This window comes from Pan troglodytes, chromosome 4 (assembly GCF_028858775.2).
Source record: "Pan troglodytes isolate AG18354 chromosome 4, NHGRI_mPanTro3-v2.0_pri, whole genome shotgun sequence".
NCBI lineage: Eukaryota > Metazoa > Chordata > Mammalia > Primates > Hominidae > Pan > Pan troglodytes.
Window position 1 is genome coordinate 36,940,642 of NC_072402.2, and position 20,895 is coordinate 36,961,536.

Consider the following 20,895-nt stretch of genomic DNA (forward strand, 5'->3'; position numbering starts at 1 on the left):
AAAGCGAGGATGCCACTCGCTCAGATTTCAAACCTGCCTAGCGTCCCTTTTGCCTCTTGCACTTTTGCCCCGACCCTGACCGTCCTCTCGCTCACCTGGGATCATGCACCATGGCCCACTTAGGCTGCCAGAGAGGCCTCTGAGAAGTCCATTCGATGCTCAAATATTTGTCAAAGGCCAAGGCGTCAAGATTATGGAATTAGGGGATGAAGTCCTGGAAGATCTTCAGCCTGGAGTGTGATCTCCTGTGTGATATACATCCAGTATAACGGGACACAAATGCGGCTTTAGTAGAGGAGTCCAATACTAACCCTGAATTGGCGGGTATGTTCAAAATGACCTTCTACCCCTATACCCAAACATGCCTTGCAGTTTCTAATAACACAGTAGTTTCTAATAAGAATATGTTTGTAATATTTAACAAGGACAGACTTTTAACATTTATAAATGGAAGCAGAAATGTACTTTGAAGACTTCAAAATTCAGCATGAAAACGATATAAAAACATAGACATTAGAAGAACTGGAGGGAATAGAGATGTTAACAGTAGTTACCTATTGATGGCGGAATTAAGGCTTGTTTTATTTTATTCTTCATGTTTCACTGTATTTTCCAAAATATTTTTATAATGAGAATACATTGATTTTAAAATAATAAAAACATTACTTTAAAAAATGTACAGCATGGCCTGCACGGTGGCTCATGCCAGTAATCCTAGCACTTTGGGAGGGTGAGGCGGGTGGATCACCTGAAGTCAGGAGTTCGAGACCAGCCTGGCCAACAAGGTGAAACCCCGTCTCTGCTAAAAATACAAAAATTAGCCGGGCATGGTGGCAGGCGCCTGTAATCCCAGCTACTCGGGAGGCTGAGGCAGGAGAATCGCTTGAACCCTGGGGGCAGAGGTTGCAGTGAGCCGAGATTGCGCCATTGCACTCCAGCCTGGGCAAAAAGAGTGAAACTCTGTCTCAAAAGAAAAAAAAAATGTACAGCATGACAGTAAATAGCCTACAGAACAATGAAATATCTGAAACACAGTTCAGAAAATTTTACCCAAATAAAAGCATGTAAAAAAATTCTGTATGTGGACAAATAACCTCCATTTCAACACATGCAGAGAAGAAAGTTACTGTAACACCTGATGAATTAATACAAATTTAACTGCTAAAGTGACATGTGTTTGAAATACAACTGAGAAAGTAAAAATGTCCTTTTGCTTCTAAGTATGTCAAGTTTAAAATGGAAAAAGAAATGAAAAGGTGAAAGGATATACTGTTATTCAAATGATCTATTATTTCATTGGCTCCTCCACCCCCAACTGTGATCTGGGGTCAGCAAGAATGAGGCATGAGGTAAAGTCATTCTTCACAGTACCTAGATTAAAAAAAAAAACACCTTGAAGGCATTGGAGTATCCGAATAGGTAACAGTTTAGTTAGTTAATGCGTTAACTAGTTAAGGTATTCACCTGGTGAGAACTGGTGAGATGAACAGGTCTAGAGTGAGCCCCGCGGTGGCTGCAGGGAGCAGCCGCAGTCGTGGGTACCTGGCACTAGGAGGCGGTATAAGCACTCTAACACTCAATAAAGGCTGAAAGCCGACGTTCCCAATTTCAGTTTCCTCAAAATGTGGCAAAACTTGGGAGAAATTTTAACCTAGTAGCATTAAATTTAGAAGTGAATTATGAATTTTTAATAGGTAATATAGACACATGGCAAAAATTTTACTTTTTTTTCTTTATTTCTCCAAGAAAAAACATGGCAAAAAAAATTTAGAAGCCTTTCCCCAGCTGCTGTTGCAGATCAAGTCCCCTCCCTAGAGGTAACCACTATTGCCTGTTAACCGTTCTTCCAGAGGAATTTTATGCATACCTAAGTGTATAGATGTATATAAAAGGATTTGTACTCGAACGTAGGGAATTTTCGTTTTTTAAAAAAATTATCGACTCCCAGCTTTTCCAGAATGATTTATAGGTGCTGTCAAAATATTTTTGTTTTTTCTGGGCCTCTCAATTTGTTGTCCTAACTATCCCACGCCCCCACCCCCAATTAGGTCCATTTAAAAAATTATTCACTTATTTCCATAATAGATGATAATATCCACCATGTATGTAAAAGGCACTAAGCCTTTTACTTACACAACATTATTTACCCCACACAACTCTGTGAGGTGGGTGTCCCCTCTTTGTTCTCAAGAACCACGAAGTTAGGGAGTTAGAAGGATCATCAGCATGCTCCCTGAAGTTTCTTTGCCCCATTCCCAGAGAACTAAGTCTGCTTGGATACCACTTAGGAAGTGAGGTTTTTTGCTTGTTTGTTTTTTTTGAGACAGAGTCTCACTCTGTCGCCCAGGCTGGAGTGCAGTGGTGCAATCTCAGCTCACTGCAACCTCTGCCTCCTGGGTTCAAGTGATTCTCCTGCCTCAGCATCCTGAGTAGCTGGGATTACAGGCTGGCACCACCACGCCCGGCTAACTTTTGTATTTTTTGGCAGACATGGGGGTTTCACCATGTTGGAGAGGCTGGTCTTGAACTCCTGACCCCAGGTGATCCATCCGCCTCGGCCTTCCAAAGTGCTGGGATTACAGGCATGAGCCACTGCACCTGGCAGGAAGTGAGTTCTGCAATAAACTGTCCTTGGGAGGCTGCCTATGTTCTCTGATCTCTACTGGAGTCAACCAGATGAGGGAGGTCATAAGACTGAAGTCCATGGCTGTGTACAAAGATGTTGGGGGTTAAAAATAAATCCCAAAGAAGAAGAGGAGACTTAGAGCTGGCGATCCACCCCCTTCATTTTACAACCTCAAAAGAGACTCGGTTATTGTTCTGTCTCCGACCAGTGCTTTGTTCTATTTGAAATCCTATTTATTCACTCAGTAAACATTTAGGTACCATTAATACAATGTTTTAAACCCTATGCTTGGTGCTGGAAGTAAAGGATATCATCTCCCTTTTTTTTTTTTCAAGGAAGAGATAGAAACCATCTCAAATAAGTGCTAAAATGTTCCTTTTACCAATATGTAGATGGAAAAATGTCAGGACTTTTCATTTCCCACTCAATTGGGATCTCCTTTAAAATGAAACTGACTTTTCACAGGCCTTTTTAGACTAAATATGTTTCATTTAGCCTTAAACCATTGAAGATACTTTAACACTGTGTTTAATGATGTTTTATATTTTAGTATGATGTTTAATGATGTTTTAACACTGTGTTTAATGGTGGTTTTACATGTTAACACTGTACAGAACAGTGTTTGCAAACTGCTGATGTGGAAATGGAGCCAGCTTCTGCGTTTCCTTTGGCAAGGCCAGTGTTTTTAAAAAATTGAATGTGAATTCCTTTATGTGGCGCTTCCACCCTTCCCATTTGCTGGTCTGTACCACACCCAGCTGCCCTGCACTCTTCTGGTTCACATATTTACCTTACCTTAAAGGCATTTGGGCTTTCAACTTCTGCTATAAATAGAAGGTATATTTGGGGTTACAGAATACATGTTCCCCCAAGTAGCCCCCAAACTGAAGATTTCATTTGCCTTACATTTTCCTACTGCCACTAACCCCCATTATTTTTTCTTGCCAGGATGACGATACTAAAAGGTTGATGAGGTGGATTTTCCTTCTAAAACTCTCTTCTGCAGGTGCACGGGTTTTCCTCAGTTTACCTGTCCTGTCCAGCACCCTGTCTATTGCAGTGGCCACATACATGCATTTGTCCCAACACGTTCATGTATAGCCAACCACTGCACAATTACTCCTCTTTAAAGGGTCTTGGTTTCTTCATATGGAAAATTAGAAGTTGAAGCTGGGTGACTTTTCAGATTTGTCTTTGCATTTGGTTTGGCATAAACTTAGAGCACAAAACAGCCTCTTCCCAGGGTGCTTTCATTGCCTTTCCCTTGCTGTCAGTGAGCCCTTCCTGATCCCGGCTCTGACCGTGCCTGTGGCTCCTGCTGGTGCCTCCAACTGCTGCCCATGCTTGAGTTTTTGCCTTTAATTTCCTAGTTCTTAGAGAAACAGCTGAGCTTTTTGTTTTTGCTTGTTATCTCAGGGCTTCCTTCCACCACAGGTGAAAATGCTTCCCTCAGGGCTTGCAGATTAGCCAGCGTGTCCAGCGTCTGCAGCATCTCCTGGCTTTCCACAGAGGAGTCCTCCAGCTGATATTCCTGTTCATTCCGGACACCTCCAGTTTCCCAGAACTATCCTCTCAGCATGGTAATTGCATCCTGAGTTCCCTTTCTAGCTCTGAAATTTCCTTTCTTCTGCTTTTCCTCAAATGCTTTCTAACAGGATGATTAGCCTGTCACATGCCCTTTTATGGCTTTTTTTTTTAAGCAGATAACTGTAACTTTATGAGCACTTCCTATGTGGAGTTAGCTGTGCTAAGTGCTTTGTAAGCATTAGTAATCCTCACAATAGCCCTGTGAGGTAGGGATTTGACCAGCCCGATTTTACTGATGACAGTGCTGAGGCCCATAGAGGCCAGATGAGAACTTTCCCAAGATCATGTCAATAGTAAGCACAGAGCTGAGAGAGGATGTCAGCTGGGCCGAATGAAGCCAGAGATCACACTCTTTAGAGTTACTCTATGCTTTCTTTTCAGTGGGTTGTTTTTCTCAAAAGCTCCCCAAACTTTTTATAACCTCATCTGACTCATGGACATTCCCACTCACCTGGCCCAACCCAGAGGTCCCTTCTCCTGGTCAGAAGTTCCAATTCATTGGACATACAGTTAGTGACAGACAGAAAACAGTCTGTCCTGACCAGGCTACCCCACCAAATACCCCATGACTTCTGCACTGTGTGTAACCCTTGGGTTGCCTAGTCATTCTGAAATGTTGTTTTTGATAGGCATTGGAAAACAGAAGCACTAAGTTCTTGGAATAGCCATTCAAATCTTAATTTCTACCATCTTTGTGAGCTGCTAATAGATGTCTTAGTTCATCTTTCTCTGTCTTAATAGGAAAGGGTTGGAGTGGATGCTATAGGTCCCCTTTTTCCCAGGGGTCTGGTACATGATGTTTAAGTGGTCCATCAGCTCCAGTATGTAGCTCCTGATCTGGGTAGTCATACCCCAGGGACAGCCCTGCGACTTGGTCTCAACCCTGCAGAAGAAAGAAATACACAGCAGCCTGGCGGGTGTGTGGTGTGAGAAGGGAGAGATGGCAACAGAAAGATCAACAGCAACTCAGGGATAGCTGGTTATAGGGGATAGCTGGTTATAGTGGGATGAGATGTGGATTCTAACCCGGGGGAACTTAGACACCAGCACCACACTGAGGAGCTTACATGTGACGGGAAATTCACTACCAGGTTGGAATCCACACCCTGCCACCCCTTTTTTTTCTTACACAAAACATGCTGTTTTCTCATTTCCATTTCCTGATGGTTTGCACATAACTGTACTAGTCAGCTGCATCTGAAGAGGATTTAGTGAGGGCTTTAGCTGGTGCTGATGCTGGAAATCTTTGCCTATGTAAAGCGTTTCTTTGGGGGTAAACTAGTACATGACTTTAGTCTACTTTGAGATTATTATCAGTACATGGCCCCCTGTTGACTTAGAAAAGTAGTGACACATTTCTGACTAGCAAAATGGTCATCATTCAACAGCTTCTGAACTTCAAGAATAGAGGAACATATATTTATTTTTTCAAGTTAATACATGCATATAATAAGAAACCCCAAGTATTAAATAAGGATATACATAAAAGTAGGGTTCTCTTTAACTTGCATTTTCTCAGCTTCAACTTATTTGGTATTTATAACCTATCCAGCTTAAAGAATTTTTGAAAAAAATTAGAATTTCCAAAAACCAGCTTCTGGTGATACCCTACACACCCACCAGAATAACTAAAACAAAAAATATGAAATTTGGGGGGAGGATGGGGAGCAACTGGACTCTCATTAGTGCTGATAGCAGTGTAAATTGGTACACCTGTTTAGAAAAAAAATGTTTGGCAGCATCTATGAGAGCTTCACATATCTGTATCAAATGATTCCACCCCTGGGGGGATAATGTATGCAAATGCTCCCCCTGAAAAACATGCACAAGAATGTCCAAAGCAGCTCATTCATAAATGGCCAAGACTGGGAACTACGCAAATAGCCATCAGTAATAGAATAGGTAACTAAGTTGTGGCATATTCACACAATGGAATGCTATATGCAATGAGAATGTATGATTTATAACTACAATATGGATGAATCTCACAAACATAGTATTCACTAAAAGAAGACAGACACAAAAGGGCAATACTGTAAAATTACATTTGTATGAGGTAAAAAGAAGGCAGTACAAAGCTATGCTCTCAGAAGTCTCAATATTGATTATCCCAGGGAAGAGGAGAGTGAAAAGAAGGAAATGAGGTGCTGGTAATGTTCTATTTCTTGATCTTACTGCTGTGTACATGACAGTGTTCAGTTTATGAACATTCATCAAGCTGTACATTTGCGACTTGTATACTTTTTTGTATGTATCTTATACCCCAATACAAATTTAAAAGTAAAAATCAAAATGACATGAAACAGCTTCTTGACATTTTATGAATTCCAGGAAAGCCCCAGTTAAATTAAATAAACTAAAAAAACTAACACAAACCAGTCTAGATTTTGAATACCGTCATTTCACTTGTGGTAAGCAACTATTTAGGTAGACAGTGTTAATTCCAATAGTTTCTTTATTATAAAGGTAATCCATTTTGAAAAATAAATTCAGATATATATGAATAAATTCAGATATATCTATATAACCCAATGTTTAAAAGGTCATTAATTGTTAATGAGATGAACTATATAATCATGATCTAGAATAAACAATAAAAAGGAAAAATTAAAACACTATTTTATATTGCCAGTTTCATTTTATTTTTAAGTGGCTGTTAGAGGAGCATTGCATAATGTATACAAGATTCATTTTTAAAAAGTTAATCTCATTTTAATTAATTAACTAAGTAAGACAGTCATGTGGCTCAAAATTCAAAAGTTAAAAAAGGGTGTCCCATCCCTCAAGCATCCAATTCCCCCAGTCAACCAAGTTTCAGTTCTTTCACGTTCAGTCAGAAATGTATGTACAAGAAATATGTACAAACACTCTGCCCCCACTGAACCAAGTGGTAGTACAGTAAAAACACTGTCTCCATTTTTTTTTTTTAAGAGGCAGTGTTCAAATCTGTCACTCAGGCTGCTGTGCAGTGGTGCAAACATACCTCACTGCAGCCTCAAACTCCTGGGCTCAAACAATCCTCCTGCCTCAGCCTCTCAAGTAGCTATGATTATAGGTGTGTGCCACTGCATCTGGCTCATTTTTTTTTTTTTTTTTTTTTTTTTGTAGAGACGGGGTCTCCCTACATTGCCCAGGATGGACTGGAATTCCTGGCCTGATACGATCCTCCTGCCTTGGCCACTCAAAGTACATCCTTAACACCCCTCTATGGCTGTACATTCAGGTAACTGTGAGAGTTTCGATTTAGTTAACACTATTCATATTCTTCATGTTTGAAACTGCTTCCCTCTCATTGTAAAATGGAAAGTCAATGGTTGCAATTGAAGCAGGAAAGAATAAAGACTCTTATCTTTTTTTTTTTTTTTTTGAAAAGATAAAACCAGCCAGGTGTGGTGGCTCATACCTGTAGTCCCAGCACTCTGGGAGGCCGAGGCGGGTGGATCATGAGGCCAGGAGTTCCAGACCAGCCTGGCCAACGTGGTGAAACCCCGTCTCTACTAAAAATGCAAAAATTAGCCGGGCGTGGTGGTGTGCGCCTGTAGTCCCAGCTTCTCGGGAGGCTGAGGCAGAAGAATCGCTTGAACCTGGGAGGCAGAGGTTGCAGTGAGCCAAGGTCGCACCACTGCACTCCAGCCTGGGTGACGAGTGAAACTCCATCTTAAAAAAAAAAAGAAAAAAGAAAAAAAAGAAAGAAAAATACTGAGCACACAAAACAGACCATAACCATTTCCTCAATTTCTCTCATCAGGAAAAGCTATTCTCCTTGGGCTCTAAAATGCTATATATCTATTTTAGTATTTTATTTGAAAGAAAATGTGGAAAAATAAATTTAGCAGGTTAACAGTTAAATGTAAATACTCTATTTTAAATCAAATCCTCACGATCGTTAAAATTTCTGGAAAACTTAAATGGATTCCCCTCTTCCATTTGTTTTTTTTACTTCAATGTTCACTAACTTGTAGTCTCGCTTATGAACCCATATATGTACTAAATATGATATATATCTCATATACAGGATTAGATTCTAATATAATAACCTCATAGGAGTATTTCTAGTCGAAATATGATGATAAGATATAAGCCCTGTCTCTGAAAGCCCACATCTATTGCAAAGCTGACCATCTATTCTTGGGCGACTTAATAGTTGTAATAATACTAAACATTAATGAGCACCCACTCTGCTCCAGGCACATGGGTTAACTCACCGAATCCTCCCTATGGCCCTAAGAGTAGGTGGAGCTATAATTCCTACAGATGAAGACAGCAAGGAGCTTCCTCATGCCAAGTCACTTGTTCAAGGCACCTAGCTAGAGGTAGCAGGGCTGAGATCTGAACTCAGGCAGTCTGGCCCACTTTCCTAACACCCCTCTATGGCTGTACATTCGTGTTACAGTAAGAGTTTCAATTTAGCTAACACCATTTATGTTCTTCATGTTTGAAACTTCTTCCCTCTTATTGTAAAATGGAAAGTCAACAGTTGCAATTGAAGCAGGAAAGAATAAAGACTCCTACCCTGTTTTTTCAAAAAAGATAAAACTGAGCCCACAAAACAGACCATAACTGTTTCCTCAATTTCCTTTGGAACAACTCAGTGGGACTAGAACTTTCAAAAGGATTATTTAAATGCTTAGCTTCCTTGTCTCTCTGATCTTACCTCTTTGTGGCTTATTCTTAACACAACAGCCAAAGTAAGCCTGTTCTTTCCCTGTTGAAAACCTTTCAGTATCCTCTCATGTTGCTCAGAGTAAAAGCCAAAAATCCTTGCTAAGACTCACAAGTCCTCACATAATCTAACTCCTGGTATTTCTGAGATCTCATCTCCTATTGTCCTCCCCTCCTCTCACTATGTCCCCAGCAACCATGGCTTCTTGGCTGTCCCTGGAACATGACAGGGAAGCTCCTGCCTGAGGCTTGGACTTTCTGGACTGCTCTTCCCCAAGATATCAGTGCAGCTATTGTCCTTATCCGCTCCAGGTCTTTTCTTGAAAGTAACCTTTCTAGTAAAGGCTTTCTGGGGTCTCCCTGGCTAAAATTTCAATCTTGCATCACTGATGTAAGCTCTAGGATGACCAACACTGGCCCAGGACAGAAGCGGTTCCCAGGACACAGGACTTTCAGTGCTAAACCTGGGTTAGTGGGGAAACCAGGACAGTTATTTACCCTATGTAGTCCCAGCATCTAAAACAGTGACTGTCTCATAACAGGCTTAACATATATTAGTTGAATTGAATGAATGAATGAATTGAATGAATGAATGAGCAAGTGGGTAAGAGAAAGTAGTACCTTTGGAGGGGAGTGTAAGATGGTATTTATTGCCTCTAATATCAGAACATATAGATGTATCTGTCCATTAGGGCAAGTTGTAAGGCTTCTTCAGCATGGAACCAGGCCCAACTTCTATGAATGGGGGATCAACCTTTTCTTATCTTCTTATCAGAAAAGTATGCTTTATCAATTTTGCTGTTATTGAAAGTGGTTTGAGGGGGAGGAGCCAAGATGGCCAAATAGGAACAGCTCCGGTCTACAGCTCCCAGCGTGAGCAACGCAGAAGATGGGTGATTTCTGCATTTCCATCTGATGTACCGGGTTCATCTCACTAGGGAGTGCCAGACAGTGGGCGCAGGTCAGTGGGTGCGTGCACCGTGCATGAGCCGAAGCAGGGTGAGGCATTGCCTCACTCAGGAAGTGCAAGGGGTCAGGGAGTTCCCTTTCCTAGTCAAAGAAAGGGGTGACAGACGGCACCTGGAAAATCGGGTCACTCCCACCCGAATACTGTGCTTTTCCGACGGGCTTTAAAAACGGCGCACCAGGAGATTATATCCCGCACATGGCTCGGAGGGTCCTATGCCCACGGAGTCTCGCTGATTGCTAGCACAACAGTCTGAGATCAAACTGCAAGGCGGCAGTGAGGCTGGGGGAGGGGCGCCCGCCATTGCCCAGGCTTGCTTAGGTAAACAAAGCAGCCAGAAAGCTCGAACTGGGTGGAGCCCACCACAGCTCAAGGAGGCCTGCCTGCCTCTGTAGGCTCCACCTCTGGGGGCAGGGCACAGACAAACAAAAAGACAGCAATAACCTCTGCAGACTTAAATGTCCCTGTCTGACAACTTTGAAGAGAGCAGTGGTTCTCCCAGCACGCAGCTGGAGATCTGAGAATGGGCAGACTGCCTCCTCAAGTGGGTCCCTGACCTCTGACCCCCGAGCAGCCTAACTGGGAGGCACCCCCCAGCAGGGGCAGACTGACACCTCACATGGCCGGCTACTCCAACAGACCTGCAGCTGAGGGTCCTGTCTGTTAGAAGGAAAACTAACAAACAGAAAGGACATCCACACCAAAAACCCATCTGTACATCACCATCATCAAAGACCAAAAGTAGATAAAACCACAAAGATGGGAAAAAAACAGAGCAGAAAAACTGGAAACTCTAAAAAGCAGAGCGCCTCTCCTCCTCCAAAGGAACGCAGTTCCTCACCAGCAATGGAACAAAGCTGGACGGAGAATGACTTTGACGAGCTGAGAGAAGAAGGCTTCAGACAATCAAATTACTCTGAGCTACAGGAGGACATTCAAACCAAAGGCAAACAAGTTGAAAACTTTGAAAAAAACTTAGAAGAATGTATAACTAGAATAACCAATACAGAGAAGTGCTTAAAGGAGCTGATGGAGCTGAAAACGAAGGCTCGAGAACTACGTGAAGAATGCAGAAGCCTCAGGAGCTGATGCGATCAACTGGAAGAAAGGGTTTCAGCAATGGAAGATGAAATGAATGAAATGAAGCGAGAAGGGAAGTTTAGAGAAAAAACAATAAAAAGAAACGAGCAAAGCCTCCAAGAAATATGGGACTATGTGAAAAGACCAAATCTATGTCTGATTGGTGTACCTGAAAGTGACGGGGAGAATGGAACCAAGTTGGAAATCACTGTGCAGGATATTATCCAGGAGAACTTCCCCAGTCTAGCAAGGCAGGCCAACATTCAGATTCAGGAAATACAGAGAACGCCACAAAGATACTCCTCGAGAAGAGCAACTCCAAGACACATAATTGTCAGATTCACCAAAGTTGAAACGAAGGAAAAAATGTTAAGGGCAGCCAGAGAGAAAGGTCGGGTTACCCTCAAAGGGAAGCCCATCAGACTAACAGCGGATCTCTTGGCAGAAACTCTACAAGCCAGAAGAGATTGGGGGCCAATATTCAACATTCTTAAAGAAAAGAATTTTCAACCCAGAATTTCATATCCAGCCAAACTAAGCTTCATAAGTGAAGGAGAAAGAAAATACTTTACAGACAAGCAAATGCTGAGAGATTTTGTCACCACCAGGCCTGCCCTAAAAGAGCTCCCGAAGGAAGTGCTAAACATGGAAAGGAACAACCGGTACCAGCCGCTGCAAAATCATGCCAAAATGTAAAGACCATCGAGACTAGGAAGAAACTGCATCAACTAACGAGCAAAATAACCAGCTAACATCATAATGACAGGATCAAATTCACACATAACAATATTAACTTTAAATGTAAATGGACTAAATGCTCCAATTAAAAGACACAGACTGGCAAATTGGATAAAGAGTCAAGACCCATCAGTGTGCTGTATTCAGGAAACCCATCTTACGTTCAGAGACACACATAGGCTCAAAATAAAAGGATGGAGGAAGATCTACCAAGCAAATGGAAAACAAAAAAAGGCAGGGGTTGCAATCCTAGTCTCTGATAAAACAGACTTTAAACCAACAAAGATCAAAAGAGACAAAGAAGGCCATTACATAATGGTAAAGGGATCAATTCAACAAGAAGAGCTAACTATCCTAAATATATATGCACCCAATACAGGAGCACCCAGATTCATAAAGCAAGTCCTGAGTGACCTACAAAGAGACTTAGACTCCCACACATTAATAATGGGAGACTTTAACACCCCACTGTCAACATTAGACAGATCAACGAGACAGAAAGTCAACAAGGATACCCAGGAATTGAACTCAGCTCTGCACCAAGTGGACCTAATAGACATCTACAGAACTCTCCACCCCAAATCAACAGAATATACATTCTTTTCAGCACCACACCACACCTATTCCAAAATTGACCACATAGTTGGAAGTAAAGCTCTCCTCAGCAAATGTAAAAGAATAGAAATTATAACAAACTATCTCTCAGACCACAGTGCAATCAAACTAGAACTCAGGATTAAGAATCTCACTCAAAACCGCTCAACTACATGGAAACTGAACAACCTGCTCCTGAATGACTACTGGGTACATAACAAAATGAAGGCAGAAATAAAGATGTCCTTTGAAACCAACGAGAACAAAGACACAACATACCAGAATCTCTGGGACACAATCAAAGCAGTGTGTAGAGGGAAATTTATAGCACTAAATGCCCACAAGAGAAAGCAGGAAAGATCCAAAATTGACACCCTAACATCACAATTAAAAGAACTAGAAAAGCAAGAGCAAACACATTCAAAAGCTAGCAGAAGGCAAGAAATAACTAAAATCAGAGCAGAACTCAAGGAAATAGAGACACAAAAAACCCTTCAAAAAATTAATGAATCCAGGAGCTGATTTTTTGAAAGGATCAACAAAATTGATAGACCGCTAGCAAGACTAATAAAGAAGAAAAGAGAGAAGAATCAAATAGATGCAATAAAAAATGATAAAGAGGATATCACCGCCGATCCCACAGAAATACAAACTACCATCAGAGAATACTACAAACACCTCTACGCAAATAAGCTAGAAAATCTAGAAGAAATGGATAAATTCCTCGACACATACACTCTCCCAAGACTAAACCAGAAGAAGTTGAATCTCTGAATAGACCAATAACAGGATCTGAAATTGTGGCAATAATCAATAGCTTACCAACCAAAAAGAGTCCAGGACCAGATGGATTCACAGCCGAATTCTACCAGAGGTACAAGGAGGAACTGGTACCATTCCTTCTGAAACTATTCCAATCAATAGAAAAAGAGGGAATCCTCCCTAACTCATTTTATGAGGCCAGCATCATCCTGATACCAAAGCCGGGCAGAGACACAACCAAAAAAGAGAATTTTAGGCCAATATCCTTGATGAACATTGATGCAAAAGTCCTCAATAAAATACTGGCAAACCGAATCCAGCAGCACATCAAAAAGCTTATCCACCGTGATCAAGTGGGCTTCATCCCTGGGATGCAAGGCTGGTTCAATATACGCAAATCAATAAATGTAATCCAGCATATAAACAGAACCAAAGACAAAAACCACATGATTATCTCAATAGATGCAGAAAAGGCCTTTGACAAAGTTCAACAACCCTTCATGCTAAAAACTCTCAATAAATTAGGTATTGATGGGACGTATTTCAAAATAATAAGAGCTATCTATGACAAACCCACAGCCAATATCATACTGAATGGGCAAAAACTGGAAGCATTCCCTTTGAAAACTGGCACAAGACAGGGATGCCCTCACCACTCCTATTCAACATAGTGTAGGAAGTTCTGGCCAGGGCAATTAGGCAGGAGAAGGAAATAAAGGGTATTCAATTAGGAAAAGAGGAAGTCAAATTGTCCCTGTTTGCAGATGACATGATTGTATATCTAGAAAACCCCATTGTCTCAGCCCAAAATCTCCTTAAGCTGATAAGCAACTTCAGCAAAGTCTCAGGATACAAAATCAATGTACAAAAATCACAAGCATTCTTATACACCAACAACAGACAAACAGAGAGCCAAATCATGAGTGAACTGCCATTCACAATTGCTTCAAAGAGAATAAAATACCTAGGAATCCAACTTACAAGGGATGTGAAGGACCTCTTCAAGGAGAACTACAAACCACTGCTCAAGGAAATAAAAGAGGATACAAACAAATGGAAGAATATTCCATGCTCATGGGTAGGAATAATCAATATCGTGAAAATGGCCATACTGCCCAAGGTAATTTACAGATTCAATACCATCCCCATCAAGCTACCAATGACTTTCTTCACAGAATTGGAAAAAACTACTTTAAAGTTCATATGGAACCAAAAAAGAGCCGGCATCGCCAAGTCAATCCTAAGCCAAAAGAACAAAGCTGGAGGCATCACACTACCTGACTTCAAACTATACTACAAGGCTACAGTAACCAAACAGCATGGTACTGATACCAAAACAGAGATATAGATCTATGGAACAGAACAGAGCCCTCAGAAATAATACCGCATATCTACAACTATCTGATCTTTGACAAACCTGAGAAAAATAAGCAATGGGGAAAGGATTCCCCATTTAATAAATGGTGCTGGGAAAACTGGCTAGCCATATGTAGAAAGCTGAAACTGGATCCCTTCCTTACACCTTATACAAAAATCAGTTCAAGATGGATTAAAGACTTAAACGTTAGACCTAAAACCATAAAAACCCTAGAAGAAAACCTAGGCATTACCATTCAGGACATAGGCATGGGCAAGGACTTCATGTCTAAAACACCAAAAGCAATGGCAACAAAAGCCAAAATTGACAAATGGGATCTAATTAAACTAAAGAGCTTCTGCACAGCAAAAGAAACTACCATCAGAGTGAACAGGCAACCTACAAAATTGGAGAAAATTTTCGCAACCTACTCATCTGACAAAGGGCTAATATCCAGAATCTACAATGAACTCAAACAAATTTACAAGAAAAAAAAAACAACCCCATCAAAAAGTGGGCAAAGGACATGAACAGACACTTCTCAAAAGAAGACATTTGTGCAGCCAAAAAACACATGAAAAAATGCTCACCATCACTGGCCATCAGAGAAATGCAAATCAAAACCACAATGAGATACCATCTCACACCAGTTAGAATGGCAATCATTAAAAAGTCAGGAAACAACAGGTGCTGGAGAGGATGTGGAGAAATAGGAACACTTTTACACGGTTGGTGGGACTGTAAACTAGTTCAACCATTGTGGAAGTCAGTGTGGCTATTCCTCAGGGATCTAGAACTAGAAATACCATTTGACCCAGCTATCCCATTACTGGGTATGTACCCAAAGGAGTATAAATCATGCTGCTATAAAGACACATGCACACGTATGTTTATTGTGGCATTATTCACAATAGCAAAGACTTGGAACCAACCCAAATGTCCAACAATGATAGACTGGATTAAGAAAATGTGGCACATATACACCATGGAATACTATGCAGCCATAAAAAATGATGAGTTCATGTCCTTTGTAGGGACATGGATGAAATTGGAAATCATCATTCTCAGTAAACTATCACAAGAACAAAAAACCAAACACTGCATATTCTCACTCATAGGTGGGAATTGAACAATGAGAACACATGGACACAGGAAGGGGAACATCACACTATGGGGACTGTTGTGGGGTGGGGGAAGTGGGGAGGGATGGCATTGAGAGATATACCTAATGCTAAATGACAAGTTAGTGGGTGCAGCGTATCAGCAAGGCACATGTATACATATGTAACAAACCTGCATGCTGTGCACATGTACCCTAAAACTTAAAGTATAATAGTAATAATAATAATAATAATAATAATAAAGTGGTTTGAAATAGTGTATCCCACACTCATGTTTTAGTTTAACAGTTAAAATGCTTGTGTTGGTTTTACTTTTTTAAGACATTAAAATGGTTCCCATATTTTAATTTTGTTTTTTTTTTTTTGAGACAGAGTCTCACTCTGTTATCCAGGCTGGAGTACAGTGGTACAATCTTGGCTCACTGCAACCTCCACCTCTCGGGCTCAAGCGATCTTCCCACCTAAGCCTCCTGAGTATCTGGGACCACAGGCACACGCCACCACACTCCACTAATTTTTCCTATTTTTGGTGGAGATGAGGTTTTGCCATGTTGCCCAAGCTGGTCTCAAACTCCTGAGCTCAAGTGATCCACATGCTTCAGCCTCCCAAAGTGCTAGGATTACAGGCATAAGCCACCATGCCCAGCCAATGATGCATTTTTGAATGTGCACTTTTTTCTATTGCTAATGACCCTGAGTCCTAACTCTCTCCTCTGTCCTAAATGCTTCCTCATCTACTCCGGTCTGGGCCTTCTCAGGGTTGCCCCCTGAGCCATTCTGTTTGCACAGCCTGCCATTTCACTTTCTGATGCCCCCCATTTCCTCCTTCCAGTCTCTTCAACTTCAGCTTCTTTAAACGAGCACAATCTGATGCTGGTCTGTCCTACACCATGTGCGTGTTCTTCAAAATACTTTTGACAAGAGGATTCAGTAAGGCAACATAAGACAGTGGCTTATTCATCTTTGCATCCTTTAACCTTAGCATGGTTTGTACATTCATTTACTCATTCATTCATTCAACAATTTTTTTTTTTGAGTTCTATAATGTGCCGGATGCTGAGAATACAACAATTAACAAGATGTTTTCACTGTCCTGTTGAGTAGGGAATAGGCAAGTAAACAGGAATGACCAAGGGAGTATTAAAACTACATTGAACTGGCCGGGCATGGTGGGTCATGCCTGTAATCCCAACACTTTGGGAGTCCAAGGTAGGTGGATCACTTGAGCTCAGGAGTTCAAGACCAGCCTGGCCAACATGGTGAAACCCATCTCTACGAAAAATACAAAAATTAGCCAGATGTGGTGGTGGGCGCCTGTAGTCCCAGCTACTCAGTAGGCTGAGGCAGGAGAATCACTTGAACCCAGGAGGCGGAGGCTGCAGTGAGCTGAGATCTTGCCACTGCACTCCAGTCTGAGCAACAAAGTGAGACTCTGTCTCAAAAACAAACAAAAAAACCAAAACAAATAAGCAAAAACTACATTGAACTTATTAATGATAAATATAGGGTACTATGGAACATATAAGAGTGACTATCATAGTCAAGCACTAAATAAATGTTATTTGAACAGTGAATGAATTAATGAGTGATTGAATGAGTGAATAAATTAAAAAATGCTTGAACATGATTAGTTATGAAAGCACAGAACCCTCAAGGTGAGTTGTCACCACCAGATGAAAAGATTCTCCTCCAACTTCACTATTTTGAAAGGCGGGCTCATCTGTACCTGTATCATGGAAAATACAACTTTTATTTCTCTTTCTCTCCTCTTCCCACCTCTGTGCTCCAAATAAATAATGGAGGTTATAAATGAAACGTGACTGCCAGCAATAGCACCACTAGCATGCCCCATCTACTTTTCTCAAAATCCTTTCACAAAACAACACTGATATGAGGCAAAATTGCACCCTTCTGCAACTCTTTTCAGGATTTTCATTACTGATTAAATAAAATATGTGTTCACCTTCAAGGCAGCTGACTGTACAGCCAAAGTGAGTTGCTTAACTTTGTTTATGATTTTGCATAAAGTATCAAATCATGGCCGTGATCATTGCAAAGCAGGAATTGTTTTTCCAGCTGACCCTCGCCCCTAGTTTCAACAAATCTCTTCGATCCCTTTCAGTTGGTTTCCATGCCAGCTATTTGCTGGTCTGCATTGCTGAGTCTATGCACAGCAGGGTTTATCAGAGGGCCATCTGCTCTTCTTGATAACTCCAGTACAGCAAACATCTGCTGTAGAACTGGAAAGAGCTAGTTCAAGCCAGTTTTTCTTAATTGCACTATGTTTTCTTTGGCAGACAATTACCTTCTCCTTAATTTCCCCCTGCAAAATCAAAACCTGTGGAAATCTTGCCTTTTAAAAACGCCTCCTTTTTATATTCTAAAATATTTAGCGTAAATTATAAATAGTAATCAACATTTAGTATGCATTTTTAAAAATTGCATTATTTCCAGAAATTAAGAACATTTTCCTGCATTGTCAAAATTAACCTGATTCCTTAGTCAAATTTGCCCAGTTGTTCCCAAAAGACCTCTTATAGCCAGTTTGTCTCAACCAGGACCATGCATTGCATTGGTTTGTCATATAAAGGTGAGCAACTCCAACACAATGACCTGTGGAAAAGACCAGGCCAGCCGGCCTGTAGAATATAGGATTCAGCTGATTGTGGTGTTTACCTTGTTCCTATATCCCTTGATTTCACTGAACTGGAAGTGAAATCCAAAGGCTTGATTAGATTCCCCCAGGCGCTTCTGGCTGGTGTACATCATTGGTAATGTAGCGTTTCCCATTCTGTATCACAACAGGAAACTCATGTTATCTGATTTTTCCCCTTGGAATCAGAAATCTTGACATATGTTTTAAAACTAATTTATTTTGTAGAAAAAGTAATACCAAACCATATTAACAAATGTAGACACTAAAGAAGGGCATCAGAGAAAAGGAAGTCTTCCTCCTACACCACACTTTCTATCACCAGTCTTTCTCCCCTAGGAGGGAGATATTCCTTCCTGAAATATTCTATGTACACACAATGGGAGCATACTTTCATTTAACAATATATGGAGGAGATCCTTCCATCTTAGCACATATTGATATAATGTACTCTTTGTAATGATGCCATGCTTTAACATCCTGTAGATGTTCCATAATTCATTCACTAATATGTCATTGATGGATATTTAGGTGGTTTCCAGACATACATATTTGCATATATATGAACATAATTGCAGATTATATTCCTAGAAGTAAAATTGCTCATCCAAGGGCATGTGAATTCTAAATTTTGTAAATATGGACAAATTGCTTTCCAAATAGTTTGTACCAGATTACGCTTCTACAAAAAGCATATGTATGAGAAAGTCTTTTCCCCTGCACCCTCATTGACATATTATCCACTTATTGATCTTAGTTGATGATAGGTGAAAAAAGGTATCTCGTCACTTTGCTGTGCATTTACCTAATTTTGAATGTGTTTATCTTTTTCTATATTTAATGGATTAAGGTAATTATTTCCTAATTTATAGATTAAGGAAACTATCCCTTAGCTTATCAAATGTATGCAAATATGTGTGGCAGGATATTAGTACTCAGATTGTGTTATTCTGTTCCCCCCACCCTTTTTTCCCAGCACTGGAAAGATACAAGGCAAATATTTCCCCACCTCTAATAAGGATGCCATTGAGAAAAGAGGACTTCACTTTCCTATTGCTTTTGGAGTGATGTCCTATTATAATAACATATGAAGAAGACAAGAAAGTTTTTCTGAAAACCTTACATAGTTGTGGGGATTGAGGGAGGTGGGGAGGAGGCAGTACAAAGTGCACGTGGCGGGGCACAGGAGCTGACCATCAAATCCCCAGAAGTTGCCCAACAAGGGAGGGAGAGGACCTGCTTCTTGGGAAGGAAAGAGTCAAGTGGGGCTGGCAGGTGCCATGTTACGGGATAACATATGAATGCTCAGAAACTGTCTGAGCTCTGTGTCAGTGCCTGTAGATCCAACGACCTGGCCCTCACATCATCTCCACGAGGCGCACTGTGCTTCCTGGGGCACCTGATCCACAACCTCATATCCTACACCTGAAACAGTGACCATCAACACGGCTGATGGTGTTGATGCTAGTGCTGACCCCAAGGCTTTGCTTGGTCCCAGCTGGGTACACTGTCCTCTCATAATACCTGTAAGCCCAAGAAAATGGAGTGGAGTGGGGTTCTGAATGCCAATCACATAGGTGAGTCCCCCTCACAACATCTGTTTGGGTTCGGGGAGGTTTGAACAAAAGCAGCTCAAGACCCCTTTACTGGAAGAGTGGTTTCTGACCTCTGTTACACAGTTTTCCTATTTGCCTTTGCCTTTGTTTAGAGTATTTTTGTGTGAGTGTTCATACATTTAAAGTTTTTATATGGTAAAATTTATCTTTTTTTTCTTTCTTAATTTTTATTTTATTTTATTTTATTTTATTTTATTATTTTTTTTTTGAGACAAGGTCTTGCTCTGTCACCCGGACTGGAGTGCAGTGGTGTGATCACAGCTCACTGTAGCTTCGACCTCCTGGGCTCGAGCCTCAGCCTCTTGACTAGCTGAGACTATAGGCATGCACCACCATGCCCAGCTAATTTTTTATTTTTTTGTAGAGACAGAGTTTTGCCATGTTACCCAGGCTGGTCTCAAACTCCTATACAGTTTAGCACACCTAAACTGTACAGTAACTAGATGAAAGCCTTTGTTTGTGCTGGTGCAGACCCAAGGAAGGGATTCGGCGTGGAGACATCTCTCCCTCCTGATGTACCTTCTTCACTCTTGCTATTCTCATGATGTCCTGCACTGCCCTCTCCACAAAATCTATGAAGCAAGCAGGAGATATTGTGTAAACAGTCCTCCCCTGGAATGTGGTGTTCAGGACTACATACTAAAAATAAGCAGAGGCTTTGGTACCAGAGTGTTCCCAGAAGAGAGTCACCATGAGGATGAGGGGATTGGAAACCAAGTCAACATAATTATATTATACTATATAATGTGCAATGAATGCCTATTATACGACATGCACTGTTTCTAAGAAACTTATCTCATTTAATCCTCATAGCACCCTAATAAGGATGGTTCTATTTTACCCTCATTTTACAGATGAGGAAATTAAGGCATAAAGCTTAAGTAACTGTACAATGTCACACAGGTAGATTTGACAAAGCACATCTTAGCCTATGCCTTTTAGTTGAAGGAAATGAGGACAAGTAAGTATAGGAAAGCCATAGAGCTCTCTTTAAATTTCAAAGAGTTATATGGAAGAAATTATAAATTTGCACTTTAGGTGCTCCAAGTCTGCAGGTGAGGGTCATTAATAAATAGATTTCTAGTTAATACATGGAATAACTTTCCAGAGAATGAAGTGTTTCTTAAAAAGG

The 20,895-nt window shown here is 40.9% G+C and overlaps 1 protein-coding gene across 2 annotated transcripts in view; it reads left to right on the forward strand.

The window, feature by feature from the left end:
• Positions 1 to 20,895, forward strand: part of DMGDH (dimethylglycine dehydrogenase) — a 112,774-nt gene that overhangs the window by 143 nt on the left and 91,736 nt on the right. Inside the window, exons 1-3 of one of the 2 annotated variants that reach the window (XM_063811137.1) lie at positions 239 to 324; positions 4,043 to 4,206; positions 7,322 to 7,436. The gene's annotated coding sequence lies outside the window, so the exon portion shown is untranslated. Of the gene's footprint in view, positions 1 to 238; positions 325 to 4,042; positions 4,207 to 7,321; positions 7,437 to 20,895 lie in introns of those variants that run through there. The other variant, XM_063811138.1, reaches the window with a different exon arrangement.